The sequence below is a fragment of the Lepisma saccharinum genome, chromosome 10, assembly GCF_977018435.1.
Source record: "Lepisma saccharinum chromosome 10, izLepSacc3.1, whole genome shotgun sequence".
NCBI lineage: Eukaryota > Metazoa > Arthropoda > Insecta > Zygentoma > Lepismatidae > Lepisma > Lepisma saccharinum.
This window is the reverse complement of record NC_139238.1, coordinates 71,743,810-71,763,438: the sequence shown is the minus strand read 5'-3', so window position 1 is coordinate 71,763,438 and position 19,629 is coordinate 71,743,810. Positions and strand designations below refer to the sequence as shown.

The following is a 19,629-nucleotide window of genomic DNA, read 5'->3' as shown; positions in this document are numbered from 1 at the left end:
AAATTGAGATTTGGAGAAACAAAACTTGGCAAATTCATGAGAAAGTGTGTAAATATAATCTCTATCTATCAATTACTAATTTCACCTGACCAAATAAATATTTGCAGTAAAATTCAATGATTTGTTACACCTGAGGTATCTTTTTCCATGACCTGTGTGTCATAATATTTACAAACAAAATATTGAAGATAAACAGAAATAATAGCCTGGACTTACCTGGGACTCGTGGTTTTGCAGTGCATCGTACTTCGATCATAGGTAATTTTTAACAGATTTTCAGTATATTGGCAAACACATATTACGTCTTACCTGTGGCACATATCATGAGACTGATGAGAGAAACCAAATCACTGCTCAAGTAAAATACTGATACTTATAATTTCTAAATTTACATCTCCAGCTAACCTCCATGGTAGAGTGGTTAGTACAGTGTGCTACATTCCCAAGGGTTCCAGGTTTGAATCCCTGCTTGGGTGTTCTTTGTGAGTGTACCTTCATCGATTTCATCATATCATTTCTCATCCTCACTTTCGTGATTAGTTAAATGTGGCAGAAAAGCAAAATAAATAAATGCAATCAATCGATCACTTACATCTCCAGGAAAAATAAAAATGGTTGGTAGAACCATTTACTGATTTACTGTATGAAAGAAATGTTTATGTACTTAATGTGGTGCGCCGTTTTGTTTCAATGACACATGAGCAGAAACATCATCCCACCCAAATAGGACAAGTACAGAAAAATCCCCTTTCATATCCAACGGCTTGTGTTACATAGACTTAGTAAAAACTTGACATGCAAATTGCACACACATACTGTATGGAGAAGAATGACAAATAAGTTTTTTTAGTCTTTCCTGGTGACATATGATGCAGAGAATTTAATCAGATATCAACATTTTGAATTCAATATACATTTTCAAGCTTTACGAGCTGGTGACACTGACAAGTTCAAGGAATCCGCTTCCAAACCTTGGAATATTTAATCTAACTTCTTTTGCCAATGTCTTAAGAAAACTGCTTCATCAAGAATAACCAATGAATTATTCCTGGTGAAGATACAAATATCAGTACTGTCTTCCTAAGCCAAGAAGCCTAAATTTCATTTCAAAAAATGAGCTGAATACAATTTGTCTTTAAATAAAATTTAGGAAGGCATGGAACTGTGATCGTTTTATGATTTCCTAAATTTAGTTTCAATAAAATCCAAGCCAAACCTATTTTGCTCATTTTTTGAGTTTTTTTATTCTTAGCTTGGCAGATTATAGAAATGTCTAGTTACCATGTGTTGATGTTCATGTTGAGTGTTCTGGATATGAAAGAAAGCACCAATGCTAATATTATTAGACTTAAATTTCAGTTGGTTGTCCGTTAAAAGAAATAAATATTTTAAAAATACATTTTCTTAATGATGAAAAACCAAGCTTGCATCCATTGCCACATGACAATGTGGACCAAATTTATCATTCTTTCATTCATTACCACAGTACACTCAACCTGACAGCAACACTATATGAGAGAAGGCTTCTGACAAGCACTTCTTTAGCAGATAAAGGCAACTAAAGAACAGGAATAATATAAACAAAAATTAAAATGTAAAAAAGTCATTATTTTTCTAAATTGTACAGTACTAAAAATATGTTGAAGGTAACAATGTAAATCTCAACTACACAAATGTAATTTCTCTTAACAAAACACCACTTCAGCTGATTTGAAGATTCCATTAGGAGTTTAATATTTAAGCACTCACTTCAAATCATACCAACATTCCTTTCTATCTATGTACAAGCATTGTCATTTTACAGTAGTAACGTTACCTGTTGGCAATTTCAACTAAAACACATTAGTAGAAAGTTGTTTCTGAAAATTGCAAGAACACAAAATGGATACACATATTATGATGATGTGCTCTTCGGTATTCAAAAGATAAGTACTATGCTTGACATATGTACAATGTACCAAACATATATAGCAATATAATGTATAAAATCCCTTCTTATTTGGTTAAAAAAAGTAGTGTTCCCCTGTACATAGCACCACGCCACGAAGGCATATAGGGGGTGTGGGGGGTAACACCCCACACTTTCTTGATACGGTCTTGAATGGGGTTGATGTGATCTGCACCACACCCCTGACCACCTTTAACCCCCAGGGTTTCCCCCCAGGTACCCATGTTATTAGAGGCTGGGTGGGTGCCGACAGAGTGTTATTTGTAGGGGGGCATGAGGGGGATTTCCCCTTCTCTGGTTACTTGTGTCACCCCTCTGCTTGCTAAATTTTATGCATGGGAGGATATGTTATATGGCATGAAGTCATTAGCCCCGTCTACTTGGCTGCACTTTTTAACACTCATTTGATTAGTTAGTACACACCACGTGACCATACACCGGTCCGGAAGGTAGTGCAGACACCTATTACAATACTTGACTCCAAATCAACGAACTAGACGATTCGGTGTTGCACCGTGCAACCAACTAGACGCTTCGGTGCAAAGAGAGTCAACAAGTGCAGCAAACTAAATGGGGCTATTATCTCATGCTGTCCCTGGACAGTCAGTAGAATTTCCCCCCACTGGAAATTTCTTAAATACCACACTGGGTATTGATATGCCAAGACACTATCATGCACTAGCCACCATTTCCGAGAAAAGGTAATTGACCTTTGAATATTCTACTGGAGTTGAGGGCAAGTGTATTTCGAGGGACATGTTCAACCACCACAATCTATCTGTGCTCTTGGGGGTTTATAATTTCAGATTATTTTTTTTTGGTAAAATCTTTTGATATTATTTTTCAACATGGCTCAACAGATCTACAATTGTCCATCTGGACACAAAGTTCTTGTTTGTATGCAATTATTATTATTATTTGAAGTATGTTTACAGTTAAGCTTACCAATTATATTACATTGGCTGTAACTATAAAAACTGCTTTTTGCTGTATATATATAATTTCCTGCCTTGATTTTAGCACCTCTAATATGTAAGGAAATTCTCCCTACATATAATGAAACTCAGTAACAATGAAAATCCTTGAGATGAAGTGGGGGGGGGGGGGGGGGGAGAATCATGGAGTTGACTAGAAATGGAAATACAACATTCTTCCTTTTTTGGTCCAGAATTAAGTGATTCACCCTTGTGAAGCATATACATAATATTGCAACAAAAAAAATCATTATCACATAAAACTGCGTAGAATAGAAAAATTGACTTTATATTTGAATTCAATGTATTGACCAATGATACCTCACCCTCACCATTGGCAATTGAGTATAACTAACTTCAAATTCAAAGATGATATTATTCCTACTATGGATGTGACTAATACAAATGGTAAAAATATAGATACTAGGGTCACTAAAGCAGGAAGTTCAACATAACAACCAATGCTATAATAATTTCTCCTCTACATTGTACCTTTGCAAACACCTAAAACAGGACCGGACCATAACACACTCTGTGATTACATAGTCCAATGGTTTCCAAAATGTGCACCACAGCACCCTGGTGCTGGGTTACACGGGCAATACAAAATCTTCCATTATTTTCACTGAAACGATATGATTGTTCCAAATATTTGCTTATTGAGTACTTTTTACATGTAAAATGTTTCTGTATTTGAAATGTGTGAATATTTTTTAACTTAAGGCAAACAACCTAACCACAGTAACTGAGTAATGCAAGTGTTAGACAGGCCCACATTCTGACTAGGGCACTGTGGAAAAATCTTGAAACACTATGGGCACCCTGAAAGAAAAAAGTTTGGGAACCCTCGACATAGTGTGTAACAAAACATTGAAAAAATAGTCTCTGACCCTTTAATATATTTTATGTGCATACATGCAGCCTAAAGGCTGTTGTGGTAAGACTGCAGAATATGGGCTGCTTAGGAGGAACGCGGTTCATAATTTTTTGGTAATGTGGGCACTCTTGGAAGAAAAAAGTGATATGGTGGCGCACATTACTGCACAAATCTAGTGAAAGCAAAAAATTCCTACGTTGTTAGTTCTCTTATACTGAATAATAATTTGTCATTGTATTTATGCTAATGAAACCTAACCTAACCTTATAGGCATTCCTCGTCGAAATAATGAAAGTAACTGTGCGTAAACAATATGGACGCGAATGAATAGAGAAATGCATTGCTTTTGGTAGCAGGAAAAACATTTTTCATTGTATTTATGCTAATGGAACCTAACAGGCCTAACCTAACCTCTTAGGCATTCCTCGTCTGACGTCGGAAAACAAGGTAGCAAAACTCTGGTGCGGAGAGGAAGGCCCCGAAACAAATGACAGCAACTGTGCGTAAACAATATGGACGCGAATGAATAGAGAAATGCATTGCTTTTAGTAGCAGGAAAAACATTTTTTACGTGCAATAATATAATAGTAATCAGGAAAGTAACACCGGAAAATGGAAGTGGAAGGTACGTACTTTTAGGGGATATAAATTTTGTTAAATCTATTAAGAGGGAAAAAGCAGTCAATGTTCTGCAGTGAGACCGCTGTTGATTATAGTATTTGCATTCAAATTTTAAATTACGTGCCATGTTCAGCATTAGGTTCCTTATTATTACGAAAGGAATTTTGACAGCCTAGATGTCATCACATTCACAATTATTTAAGCATCTATCAATGTAAACCACACACACCACCCACCACCAACAATAATATAATAAATAAAAACAAACCAAAAAATAAAATAAATAAAAACAAACCGAAAAATAAAACAAATAAAAACAACAAACCGTAAAAACAACAACAAAAACAAACAAAACTTCACTGGTTAAACATGTTTCACATGCTTTAGCTGCCTCGACTGACCCCTTTTGTGTGCTGTCCTCTTGATTTCCTCATTTATATCTTTTACACACTTATATATAAACATTTTAACAAAAACACCAATTAAGTAGTGTTTTATGTTATGGCAAGTATGACCCTCCAACCATGGAATTAGGATGGAGGAAAGGATGGTGTACAATGCCCTGCCAATACCTTCTTGCTTTAGCACATGCTCTGATTGTTGTGCCTTCGTAGAAAATTCATTAATAGTGTCACACAGAGCCAATGATGGATACTTTAACTTGCAACCATCATATTCCTTAAAATCTATTAACATTCCCTTAACAAGTAAATCATCTTTAGGGCCTGTTAATAACTGGAGACAAGTAGGGCATTCCTTAGTTATTGCTACTGCTTTGCGCACAAGGTATCCAGCAATATACACTATGGCATTTTGTTCTGGTAGACTGCGATCAACGTCAGATACAGGAGGGATATCTACAAAGATGTCCTGGCAAAATCCTGTCTCAGAATTAGCACCATTGGCAGCAGTTTCATCAATCCCTCCTGCTCTTTGAGCATTGGGAACCAAAGAACCTGCAACCTTATGGACCTCATTCTGACACATGGAGGCCAAAAGGACATCTGATTCAGCCTCGCAGTTTGATGAATCAGAATGTCTCAACAAATTGTGTGCAACAGCAGCCCTCATGGAGTACTGAAACTGCAAACAATCAGGATTGTCATTGTTTCCACCTTTTCTTCTTAAAGAAGAAAAAGTGTTTTCAAGACAATCTTGATTGAGACGTTTTGTCATCAAGAACTTGAGGCCTTCACTTCTCAAGCCCTCCCATAACTGAATGACAGCATTCAAAGTCAACAACCAGCCTTTTTTACAAGGTGGAGTTAATTTACTGCCATCTGCCTTAACAAACTGCCAAGATTGTATCCATTCTAACTTTGATTTCCAAAATTCCACATGTGGTGACTTATCTGTCACTGCCCTTCCCAAAATTTTGACATTGCTTAAAGCAAAGCTATTGAATGAGTCCCACAAATCGTCCATTTCTGCACAAAATTCAGCCGTAAAGGCAGCTTCTGAGGGCAGTTGGCCAATGGATGTCAGCAGACACAGACCTGCTGCCACAGAATGACTGAAGACCTGTGCCGCCAAGGAGACACGCATTGCCGCAAACCCACTGACATCTGTATGGCGCTTTGAAAGCTTAGGACAAGTGCGATATTTTAGCTTTGAGTCTACTTCATAGAGTTTCCTAATGAAACTCCATGTAGCAGACTTCTCTTGTCCCTCTCCAAAAAGTACTTTGTACTTTTGGAGATTGTTTCTTACAGATTTCAGCAGGTGTGGGGGATCATGCATGGCAAAAATTTTTCGACCCTCATACTCAAAAAATGGGCGATCTGGAGACATTTAAATCTCTAAATAGCCCTTGATTGTGAACACCTTGATCACAGACAACAGCCACTAATGTTAATCCAGCTTCAGCAATCTTTGAGCATGCCTCCTTCAAAAGGGCTTGTAGAACTGAAGCGGGAGCACCATTACCACTGAAGAAATAGCCTATAGGTTGCTTCCAGTTACTACAAAGGCCTCTGACCATGAACACAAGTGCATTGGAAGCTAACTTTGGTTCATGATCAGACTTTACAGATGGGCCATAATTTTCATATCCATCTATAACATCATACTTCTGATTATATACAACACTGGTTTTAATGGCCATTTCATCAAAGGACAGCACACATAACCTGTTTCTCTGAGGCAATTTCTTTGCAACTATTGACATTGTTTTCAAAAGTACTGGGCAAAAACCGGGACGTTGAGTCAGTCGAGACATCGATTTAATTAGAGTTTGCTTACTGGGCAGTGTAATGATCTTTCTTAAAGCTTTGTATGCAGCAGGACCATGAAGGTAAATACTTAAAGCAACAGATTTGTCTTTTATGGTCCACCTTCGACCACGAGGTGATCGATTGCATACCCTTAATTGATTTTCAATAAAGGTATACAAATTCACTGGGACAAGTTTTTTCAACTCCTCCAATACAAATTTTTTACTGTTTCCTTTGGGTACCGTAGCATTTAATAATTTTTTTTTAAGCTTGCTTACGGTAACCCTGAGTCGCCTGATTCTCTTTGTTTTTGGAGTCACTTCTATTGTTTTCACTGGGGTAGTGGTGATGTCTGCCTGGCAGACACCACCTCCGGAAACACTGGGATCTTTCACTGGTGATTTGGTGATGTCTGCCTGGCAGACACCACCTCCGCAAACACTGGGATCTTTCACTGGTGATTTGGTGATGTCTGCCTGGCAGACACCACCTCCGCAAACACTGGGATCTTTCACTGGTGATTTGGTGATGTCTGCCTGGCAGACACCACCTCCGCAAACACTGGGATATTTCACTGGTGATTTGGTGATGTCTGCCTGGCAGACACCACCTCCGCAAACACTGGGATATTTCACTGGTGATTTGGTGATGTCTGCCTGGCAGACACCACCTCCGCAAACACTGGGATCTTTCACTGGTGATTTGGTGATGTCTGCCTGGCAGACACCACCTCCGCAAACACTGGGATGTATCACTGGTGATTTGGTGATGTCTGCCTGGCAGACACCACCTCCGCAAACACTGGGATATTTCACTGGTGATTTGGTGATGTCTGCCTGGCAGACACCACCTCCGCAAACACTGGGATCTTTCACTGGTGATTTGGTGATGTCTGCCTGGCAGACACCACCTCCGCAAACACTGGGATGTATCACTGGTGATTTGGTGATGTCTGCCTGGCAGACACCACCTTCACTGGTCTTTCGACGTTTCACTGGAGGTCCACATTCCACTTCACAACTCACATGAGGCACTGCCGACACGATGAGTCGTTTGTGAAATGTTGAGGTAAAGCACCAGTCCTGGAAATGTAGTGCACATATACGATATTTATCGCTACTGTGCACATCCAGGCCTGGTCTCCTAACTATGCTTAGCCACTGGGAACATCTGTAAAATGAAAGCAGAAGTTAGGGGAAGTGTACTTTCAGAATTAATCATTGCACATTACATACTACATTCTACATGCACAACCACAAATATATTTGCCAAATCTAAAAAAATATCTGCACGTTAATTTAAAATCTGTATATATAAAAAAATTTAAATTTATTTGTGATTTTTTACAGGGCTTAATTGAATATTGTAATCTTATACTAAATTATTAGAAGAAATTTTAGATTATTAGGTAGCATTATAATGCCTTACATTCTTCTATACTTTTCAGGAATTGGAGTGCAGCCAGGCAACACAATGTGAGAATATTTACTGATTGTATTTATAGGATGCCATTATTATATGGCCGCGACTATTTTCACAAGGTGGTGAGAATAGCATGTAGGGAGGGCTATTTACACCAGGTGCTGAGAAACAGCATATGTGTGCACCAGCAAAAGTAATTACCTGAATCATACCATGACATTGTATTTTACCTTATTTTATTACATTCATTGGCAGTGTTGCTGAACTTACTCCTAAGAAGTTATTTTAAATTGAAAATGGGTGCGTCACCAGGTAGAGAGAATATCCTAAAGTGCTCAACCAGAAATTATATGATCAGGTGTTGGTAAGTATTTACAGAAGTAATGTTAATGCTAATTGCCATAAACCTGACCTGACTAACCTAACAATGAAAGCAAATGCACATCAATGTAAGCTTCATACACATCAGCAATTAAAGAATACACACATCCACTTAGTAGGCCAGGCCAGATTGTAGATGATGCACATGCTTAATGTCTACCAGTCAAGATATCAACAGGTACCAAGAAAAAGTCACGAAATTATGCATGTGGTCAAGAATTTTTGCTATTTTTTACACTACAGTGAATTTTCATTGACATAGGTATACCTCTACTGGTGTTTATGATAAAATTGGAAATCTAAAATTGCCTTGAGTTGTGGTTAATTTTTTTTCCGATTTGTTTCTTAAGAATTACATTGTTGCATGCTTAAAGGTTTGTAAAAATATTTTAAAGTAATGTGGCCATTCCCCATCCAGGATGAAGTCTGAAGCATTAATAATTAAAGCAAGTCTAAATCTCTTGTTAAAGTACGGCTTCAGTTTTCATGTTAACCAGCCTTGTGGTACAAGTTTTTCATTGAATAAAAATATCTACTTTTCTTAATTTCCAATCATACGTAAGTAGGGGGTGATTAAATACATGCTAAGAAAAAGGGAAAAAAGGTCAAGAATTTTGGATTTGTTATTTTGGTAGACACCCACCCTGACTTGTAGCTTAAAATCTGGTGAAAATAGCACAAAAGCAAGCTTCACCACCTGGTGAAAATAGTCACTCCGTTATTATAAATACCAATAAAACTGAAAAAGTTGAAAGAACAGCAACATTTTTTATATCTGGTGGGTGAGAGAGGTGAAGCATCCAGGATACAGATGCTAATAATTATTGTTGATGAAATATGCAAATTATATGCATAAACCAACATTAAATTCTTAATGCAATTGATACTAATCTGATATTCCCCGGACAGATATCTTCATTTTTACAGAAGAAACTACTTACGGTAATAAGTTCCTGTAGCATTGTCTAACATCTGGAAGGTGTTTTGTGTGATGTGGGAATGTTTCATAGCGGAAATTCATGTTTAATTCTCCCACCCACGAACCATTGACATGTGGTTAGGTTAGTTTCGGTTAGGGTAGGCAAACACAGTTAAAATTTTGTGTCATGGTAGTATCAGGATCTAGAAATTGCAAAATAATTGTTAACCATTGACGCTAGCCCTACGAACCATTGATGTGTGGTTAGGTTAGTTATGGTTAGGTTAGCCAAACATAGTTAAAATTATGTGAAAAACTGCGGCATGAGTTTACAATACCGGACCACTCTCCAATTTCTATAAAATTTCGCCTACTTACTAATTTTGATGTCCTGAAGACGTATCTGTAGTTCATATTTGGCGGTCACTTGTTAAAATTGTACATTTACATGTAGAACTTGTAAAATAACCTTGCGATTTACCACGTTGATTGTCCATACACAGCAATTCGGAACCATCTTTTTTCGCAATTCGTTAATGGTCTTCCTTTACGCACAACAATCTTGCAACCTTGAATATTGACGTCTGACGAGGAATGCCTACGAGGTTAGGTTAGGTTCCATTAGCATAAATATACAAAGAAAAAATAATATTTTGGCTAAGAGAAATACCTTGCCTTGCCTAACATGAAAAAGCTCTCTCCCGTGACGTCAGAACATACTGTTGCTAAAGTGTTGTGCGATAAGTGACACCCATTCGGGGGAAATGGCGTGCTCCGTGGAGCTACTGTTCTTATGGTAGGATACGTTACGTGAAGAAAACCTAGTTTATTTACTTTTTTTCTCGATTTCCATACTCGACCGCCAATTATTACATGCAGATTCGTGATTAGGTCTCAATTAGTGAGTAGGCGAAATTCATAGCAATTGGAGAGTGGTCCGGTATTGTAAACTCGTTCCAAAATTGCAATTACTTTGATCAAAAAAACGTGAATACACCTTAAAGAATGTTCCGCGAAGCAGATAGGTAAGTACAAATGTCAAAAATTGACAAAACGAAGAAGTTATAGGTGTCCGGGGAATATCAGATTTTTACCAAGCAATTATCTCCAGATTGATTAATTTTGTTATTGATAGGGTAGGAACATTTTCCGTTGAATGGCTCACTATTGCATACGAGAGGTGCTGGCCAAAGAAACAGCTGCTTCTTAGTTAATGCCAGTGAACATCATACTTTCACGTTGTGAAAAATGCGATATGAAAACCGAATGAGGACGTATGCATCATGCAATCATACTGTTTTCCCTTCCAAACTATACATACATTCATTTACAGCCGTTTCAAGATTAAATGCGGAGATCCGTGCCGTGATACAGTAGTTAAGATAACGTGTAACGAAGTCAGTGATTCTAGTTTCGAATCCTGGGTGAGGCATGGATGTGTCGCAGACACACATCCTTTTAATTAATAAAAAAAAAAAATTCATAGGGTCACTAGGTAATTTCTAACAACACTGCTCGTTGCAGGCTTTTAAATAATGTTTACACTCGCACACAACTTTGTCAATTATTGCACTGGTGTTACTGTACGTACCTGTTTGGTTCCTTCGGAAAATTAAAAAACGAAACTCCTAAGTCTCGCTGACTTCTCCCACTAACCAAACACAGTCGACGTTCACTATTGCTCTTGCGAGGCATATTTAATTCTTCCTTTGAAGCTAAAAAAAAGAACTAGCACAACACGCCTTACAAAAAAAACACAACGCCAAGAACCGCCAAGAACAACCCGCGCGCGTTCCAAACGACAGTTCGACAGTTAATTTCAAATTCGAAATTTGACACATATCGCATTCATTTGTCAACAGTAGAGCGCTTGTTAGTTCACTGTACCTAAGGTGCGACGTCGCTAGTGTCGCAGACCTCAGGAGATGAAGTGCGCATGCGCGGCGAAATTTCCATTTTTAGGCGGACTTCGCGCTCTTTCCGTGGAGACTTTTTTTTTTATTTTTCGGTTTGTTTTTATTTATTTTATTTTTTGGTTTGTTTTTATTTATTATATTATTGTTGGTGGTGGGTGGTGTGTGTGGTTTACATTGATAGATGCTTAAATAATTGTGAATGTGATGACATCTAGGCTGTCAAAATTCCTTTCGTAATAATAAGGAACCTAATGCTGAACATGGCACGTAATTTAAAATTTGAATGCAAATACTATAATCAACAGCGGTCTCACTGCAGAACATTGACTGCTTTTTCCCTCTTAATAGATTTAACAAAATTTATATCCCCTAAAAGTACGTACCTTCCACTTCCATTTTCCGGTGTTACTTTCCTGATTACTATTATATTATTGCACGTAAAAAATGTTTTTCCTGCTACTAAAAGCAATGCATTTCTCTATTCATTCGCGTCCATATTGTTTACGCACAGTTGCTGTCATTTGTTTCGGGGCCTTCCTCTCCGCACCAGAGTTTTGCTACCTTGTTTTCCGACGTCAGACGAGGAATGCCTAAGAGGTTAGGTTAGGCCTGTTAGGTTCCATTAGCATAAATACAATGAAAAATGTTTTTCCTGCTACCAAAAGCAATGCATTTCTCTATTCATTCGCGTCCATATTGTTTACGCACAGTTACTTTCATTATTTCGACGAGGAATGCCTATAAGGTTAGGTTAGGTTTCATTAGCATAAATACAATGACAAATTATTATTCAGTATAAGAGAACTAACAACGTAGGAATTTTTTGCTTTCACTAGATTTGTGCAGTAATGTGCGCCACCATATCACTTTTTTCTTCCAAGAGTGCCCACATTACCAAAAAATTATGAACCGCGTTCCTCCTAAGCAGCCCATATTCTGCAGTCTTACCACAACAGCCTTTAGGCTGCATGTATGCACATAAAATATATTAAAGGGTCAGAGACTATTTTTTCAATGTTTTGTTACACACTATGTCGAGGGTTCCCAAACTTTTTTCTTTCAGGGTGCCCATAGTGTTTCAAGATTTTTCCACAGTGCCCTAGTCAGAATGTGGGCCTGTCTAACACTTGCATTACTCAGTTACTGTGGTTAGGTTGTTTGCCTTAAGTTAAAAAATATTCACACATTTCAAATACAGAAACATTTTACATGTAAAAAGTACTCAATAAGCAAATATTTGGAACAATCATATCGTTTCAGTGAAAATAATGGAAGATTTTGTATTGCCCGTGTAACCCAGCACCAGGGTGCTGTGGTGCACATTTTGGAAACCATTGGACTATGTAATCACAGAGTGTGTTATGGTCCGGTCCTGTTTTAGGTGTTTGCAAAGGTACAATGTAGAGGAGAAATTATTATAGCATTGGTTGTTATGTTGAACTTCCTGCTTTAGTGACCCTAGTATCTATATTTTTACCATTTGTATTAGTCACATCCATAGTAGGAATAATATCATCTTTGAATTTGAAGTTAGTTATACTCAATTGCCAATGGTGAGGGTGAGGTATCATTGGTCAATACATTGAATTCAAATATAAAGTCAATTTTTCTATTCTACGCAGTTTTATGTGATAATGATTTTTTTTGTTGCAATATTATGTATATGCTTCACAAGGGTGAATCACTTAATTCTGGACCAAAAAAGGAAGAATGTTGTATTTCCATTTCTAGTCAACTCCATGATTCTCCCCCCCCCCACTTCATCTCAAGGATTTTCATTGTTACTGAGTTTCATTATATGTAGGGAGAATTTCCTTACATATTAGAGGTGCTAAAATCAAGGCAGGAAATTATATATATACAGCAAAAAGCAGTTTTTATAGTTACAGCCAATGTAATATAATTGGTAAGCTTAACTGTAAACATACTTCAAATAATAATAATTGCATACAAACAAGAACTTTGTGTCCAGATGGACAATTGTAGATCTGTTGAGCCATGTTGAAAAATAATATCAAAAGATTTTACCAAAAAAAAATAATCTGAAATTATAAACCCCCAAGAGCACAGATAGATTGTGGTGGTTGAACATGTCCCTCGAAATACACTTGCCCTCAACTCCAGTAGAATATTCAAAGGTCAATTACCTTTTCTCGGAAATGGTGGCTAGTGCATGATAGTGTCTTGGCATATCAATACCCAGTGTGGTATTTAAGAAATTTCCAGTGGGGGGAAATTCTACTGACTGTCCAGGGACAGCATGAGATAATAGCCCCATTTAGTTTGCTGCACTTGTTGACTCTCTTTGCACCGAAGCGTCTAGTTGGTTGCACGGTGCAACACCGAATCGTCTAGTTCGTTGATTTGGAGTCAAGTATTGTAATAGGTGTCTGCACTACCTTCCGGACCGGTGTATGGTCACGTGGTGTGTACTAACTAATCAAATGAGTGTTAAAAAGTGCAGCCAAGTAGACGGGGCTAATGACTTCATGCCATATAACATATCCTCCCATGCATAAAATTTAGCAAGCAGAGGGGTGACACAAGTAACCAGAGAAGGGGAAATCCCCCTCATGCCCCCCTACAAATAACACTCTGTCGGCACCCACCCAGCCTCTAATAACATGGGTACCTGGGGGGAAACCCTGGGGGTTAAAGGTGGTCAGGGGTGTGGTGCAGATCACATCAACCCCATTCAAGACCGTATCAAGAAAGTGTGGGGTGTTACCCCCCACACCCCCTATATGCCTTCGTGGCGTGGTGCTATGTACAGGGGAACACTACTTTTTTTAACCAAATAAGAAGGGATTTTATACATTATATTGCTATATATGTTTGGTACATTGTACATATGTCAAGCATAGTACTTATCTTTTGAATACCGAAGAGCACATCATCATAATATGTGTATCCATTTTGTGTTCTTGCAATTTTCAGAAACAACTTTCTACTAATGTGTTTTAGTTGAAATTGCCAACAGGTAACGTTACTACTGTAAAATGACAATGCTTGTACATAGATAGAAAGGAATGTTGGTATGATTTGAAGTGAGTGCTTAAATATTAAACTCCTAATGGAATCTTCAAATCAGCTGAAGTGGTGTTTTGTTAAGAGAAATTACATTTGTGTAGTTGAGATTTACATTGTTACCTTCAACATATTTTTAGTACTGTACAATTTAGAAAAATAATGACTTTTTTACATTTTAATTTTTGTTTATATTATTCCTGTTCTTTAGTTGCCTTTATCTGCTAAAGAAGTGCTTGTCAGAAGCCTTCTCTCATATAGTGTTGCTGTCAGGTTGAGTGTACTGTGGTAATGAATGAAAGAATGATAAATTTGGTCCACATTGTCATGTGGCAATGGATGCAAGCTTGGTTTTTCATCATTAAGAAAATGTATTTTTAAAATATTTATTTCTTTTAACGGACAACCAACTGAAATTTAAGTCTAATAATATTAGCATTGGTGCTTTCTTTCATATCCAGAACACTCAACATGAACATCAACACATGGTAACTAGACATTTCTATAATCTGCCAAGCTAAGAATAAAAAAACTCAAAAAATGAGCAAAATAGGTTTGGCTTGGATTTTATTGAAACTAAATTTAGGAAATCATAAAACGATCACAGTTCCATGCCTTCCTAAATTTTATTTAAAGACAAATTGTATTCAGCTCATTTTTTGAAATGAAATTTAGGCTTCTTGGCTTAGGAAGACAGTACTGATATTTGTATCTTCACCAGGAATAATTCATTGGTTATTCTTGATGAAGCGGTTTTCTTAAGACATTGGCAAAAGAAGTTAGATTAAATATTCCAAGGTTTGGAAGCGGATTCCTTGAACTTGTCAGTGTCACCAGCTCGTAAAGCTTGAAAATGTATATTGAATTCAAAATGTTGATATCTGATTAAATTCTCTGCATCATATGTCACCAGGAAAGACTAAAAAAACTTATTTGTCATTCTTCTCCATACAGTATGTGTGTGCAATTTGCATGTCAAGTTTTTACTAAGTCTATGTAACACAAGCCGTTGGATATGAAAGGGGATTTTTCTGTACTTGTCCTATTTGGGTGGGATGATGTTTCTGCTCATGTGTCATTGAAACAAAACGGCGCACCACATTAAGTACATAAACATTTCTTTCATACAGTAAATCAGTAAATGGTTCTACCAACCATTTTTATTTTTCCTGGAGATGTAAGTGATCGATTGATTGCATTTATTTATTTTGCTTTTCTGCCACATTTAACTAATCACGAAAGTGAGGATGAGAAATGATATGATGAAATCGATGAAGGTACACTCACAAAGAACACCCAAGCAGGGATTCAAACCTGGAACCCTTGGGAATGTAGCACACTGTACTAACCACTCTACCATGGAGGTTAGCTGGAGATGTAAATTTAGAAATTATAAGTATCAGTATTTTACTTGAGCAGTGATTTGGTTTCTCTCATCAGTCTCATGATATGTGCCACAGGTAAGACGTAATATGTGTTTGCCAATATACTGAAAATCTGTTAAAAATTACCTATGATCGAAGTACGATGCACTGCAAAACCACGAGTCCCAGGTAAGTCCAGGCTATTATTTCTGTTTATCTTCAATATTTTGTTTGTAAATATTATGACACACAGGTCATGGAAAAAGATACCTCAGGTGTAACAAATCATTGAATTTTACTGCAAATATTTATTTGGTCAGGTGAAATTAGTAATTGATAGATAGAGATTATATTTACACACTTTCTCATGAATTTGCCAAGTTTTGTTTCTCCAAATCTCAATTTGGAATAACTCTGTTCTTTTGCCAAAAACCAGCGTTAACTTATATTTACATCAAACTAATGTAATTGCTCATAGACAGTGGCGGCGATTGGGTTCCAAAACTGGGAGCGCAGACAGTATATTTCCCTTTGTAGATAAGGTTTAGCATAGTGCGGGGGCAAACGTGGCAAAAAGGTGGGTTGTAACAGCCCCCCTCCAATCGCCGCCACTGTCACAGAGCAAAGAAAACCTTATACAATTGTGGTAGTACACCTGTTTTTTGTACTTCTTACTTTGTGTAGTGCTCGGATATTTTACACAACTGAAAGAAAGGGGACAAGAGTTCCAGCATGCATATTGCTGTATGGACTTTTATTTTTATCGGAAAATTCTTAGAATTATATTTGTGCAAATCTTGTTCCAGTAGCGGTTGTATGGCTACACTTGACGCTGAAAAAAATTTAGGCTCTTTGCGGGAGCGATAAATTAAAATATTCCATGGGCATCTTTATTTTTAATTGACATATTTCCATGTTTTACGTAATATAATAGTGTTTACAGCATTAAGAAAGCACAAATAACAGATTCCCCCCTCGAATTATCGCCCGAAGTAAAACAAACTCCTAAACTGGACTAATTTTACTCCCTTCTCCCGTAAAAATTCCCAAACAGCAGCAAAATTCCTTTTACTCAAAATTTGATAGTTATCATAATTACGTTTTTTTTTAAATGCGCTGCATTGACAATTTTTCTTTTATTATTGAGCAACATATTTAAGTCCGTATGTTATTTGCATTGCCGAACAGACTTAAGCACTGCGAATTTCAATCTCTCAAGTACCAACGTTTTGGTAAGTACTTTCTCGTTATGGACGTCTGTGCGTAGCTACCCGCGTTGCTATGGCAACCGATGTAGTTCGGTACCTAGTCGGCGGCGGCAGCACACGTCTCTTTGCCTGTTCCTGATTGGTCGGTTCGTTTTAAAATTTCTGACGTCATCCAAGCCGTCTGCTAAAACATTTCCATTGTGAGCATTGGGAGTTATTTCTCTCCCCTAATCTTATTCTCTTTGGTATAACCCTCCTCCACCACCTACCTCTCTCTCTCTCTCTCTCTCTGCGGAATATTCATGGGTCTTAGCATTCCATCAGCTGAATATGTATGCAAATTTTAAATCAACTTTCCATTTTTTTTAAATAATTGTTCATTATAAATATTTAAGGAAGCAAAATATCAGGAGATTTCCACATTTTCCTGAAACTTGTCAGGAGATCAGTAGACCGTGCTGAAAATCAGGAAATCTCCTGCGAAATCAGTAGACCTGGCAACACTGGTCCCTTACGTTATCGGTGTTTGGGGCAGTGTTACCAGGTCAGATTTGAAAAATTCGGGAGATTGTTCCTTGGGAAACCAGAAGATCTGCTACAAAATCCGATGATCCATGAACGACGTTCTTGGGCAAGGTTCTTGGGGGCGGAGGGGCGGCACAGTCGTGTGCACTGGGGGGGGGGGCAAGGGGAGTGGCGCGCATTGTTTACGGTGTAAACGTCACAGATACTTTTGTAACAATGGTCAATGGTGCTAAACCCAGCACAATGTGTTTGGCGAAAATATACCGAAGATCTCCATTTCAGGAGTGGACATGTTTCAAACAAAAGAAAGTAAACCGCCCGAGGGAACCGACCAACATCTTTCATCTCTTCCGCATTTTCCGGTTAGAGGGTGCGTGGAAAACACCCTCAAATTTGCCCTTTCTCAGCACCGACACAAGGGGTTTGGGATGCCTCTATTATCGCGAGGAATTTTTATGACAGGAAATGGTAGAAAGTTGTGTTCACAGATGAAGCTAACGTGCCGTTGTCGGCGATTTTCCACAATCTTTCAAGTCGAATGCTAACAATAACAAATCAATTTGCCTTCTGCTGGTGTTCGGTGTACAGCTATCCATAGGGGTGGGCACGCGTCCTGCACCATAATGAAAAAATGCATTACGTATGTGAAATATATTTGGTGAATTAGACAGCATGTCTTCCTCAATAATTCAAGATAGCAACGCTTATGCTAAGGGGCCACCCATCCTCCCCATCTGCTAGAAATACACACACACACCCACAAACACATACATGTATAACATAATTTGCCCACGCTACGAAGTCAGTGTTTCTACCTCGTAAGGCAAGGACGTTTCACTGTGTTTGTGTCACATCATCCATTTCATCAGTTTTTCATTCATCCATATTGTCGTACTTACCCGTAGAGGAACAAAAGCGACGTAAAATAACTAAAATAGAAATAGAGTTTAGGGTGGGATAAAATACAGCCATGTAAAAATAGTAATGTAGTAAAAGTAATAAAATAATGTCCTAGCACAATTGAGTAGCGTTTGACATATTTTCACAGTTCAAACAGCACTTTTCACGGCTGAGTGGAGTTCCACTCCACATCTCCCCTCCATGTTCAAGTAAGATGAGCAGGAAACGTGTTTTTAAGCTGGCCGTTGGAGGTTCCATAGCAATAGTTTATTAAGGAATTCTCCCGAGAGATCAATAGGCCTGGCAACACTGACATGAGCCGGTTGAATGTTCCTTCCCCCCTGCCCTTTCCCGCACCCGCCGGCGCGATGTGCTTCTGCGCAGGTTTTTTTGCTTGTGGTTCCACTATAACCTTTCCACCACGGGATCGACAAATTTGTATTGTAAACTTGCAAGTGTACATCACATTGAAGATATAAGGATTCATAAGATACCCGAAGGATACGAGGACTTTTACATAATTTAAAAATTGAATTTCAAGTTCTCAGTGCTCAACTTGGTTTTCATAATATTATACAACTTACGTTGCAAGAATAAAAAGAGCACAACTTATATTTCCTAAGGTATTATTTCACCGTAAACAATTTCCTTAGGTATTATTTCACTGTAAACAATTTGATACAGACTAATTTTTGCAATCTTAACACAAAACATTTGAAGTCGTATGTCTATGCTTGCTTGCTTGCTTGCTTGGTTTCATTGATGGCCTTCACCTGTTTTGGTGATTTTTGGCCAAGTTGAGTCTCTCACTTTTCTCCTTACGCTTTCTTTTTTTTTCGATCTAAATTGTCTTGGGTATTTCTGTTAGTTGAGTCTAGACGATCACACAGTTTAGGAATGTTAGTCGTATGTCTATGCATTTGAACTTCATAACAAACAAACACGAAGCGAAATCAACTTTTAAAACATTGACATTGATACAGCGTTCTTGATCTCAAGGGCTCACTGTTAATTTCTGCGAGCGGGCGTGTACTCCACTTCCGGTTTTGAAAATTGATTGATTGATTTCCTTTATTTTACTTCGCTTTCTGTGCCACTTTTGGCTAATTTGCAAAGATGGGGATGAGTGGTGAACTGGTGATGTCATGACATTGATGAATGGACTCTCACAAACATTGACGTCATAGCGCGATGTGCTAACCACTCTGCCACGGGGGCCGGCCGGGTTTTGAAAAGAATAACATGGAATTCAGAGATGTAAAGGCAGTGTCTTCGGAAAAGGCGACAATATTTGTGTGGCTTTTGGTTTCAACATGAGATAGGGAACAAATGCA

General features: G+C 37.9%; 1 long non-coding RNA gene across 1 annotated transcript in view; it reads right to left on the bottom strand.

Annotated features, from left to right (window-relative positions):
* LOC145994375 (uncharacterized) overlaps nt 1-18,986 on the bottom strand; it is a 61,890-nt gene extending 42,904 nt beyond the window's left edge. The window contains exon 1 of the long non-coding RNA XR_014442348.1: nt 18,880-18,986. This is a non-coding gene — a long non-coding RNA (uncharacterized LOC145994375). The remainder of the gene's footprint in view (nt 1-18,879) is intronic.
* Between the last annotated feature and the right edge of the window lie 643 nt (nt 18,987-19,629).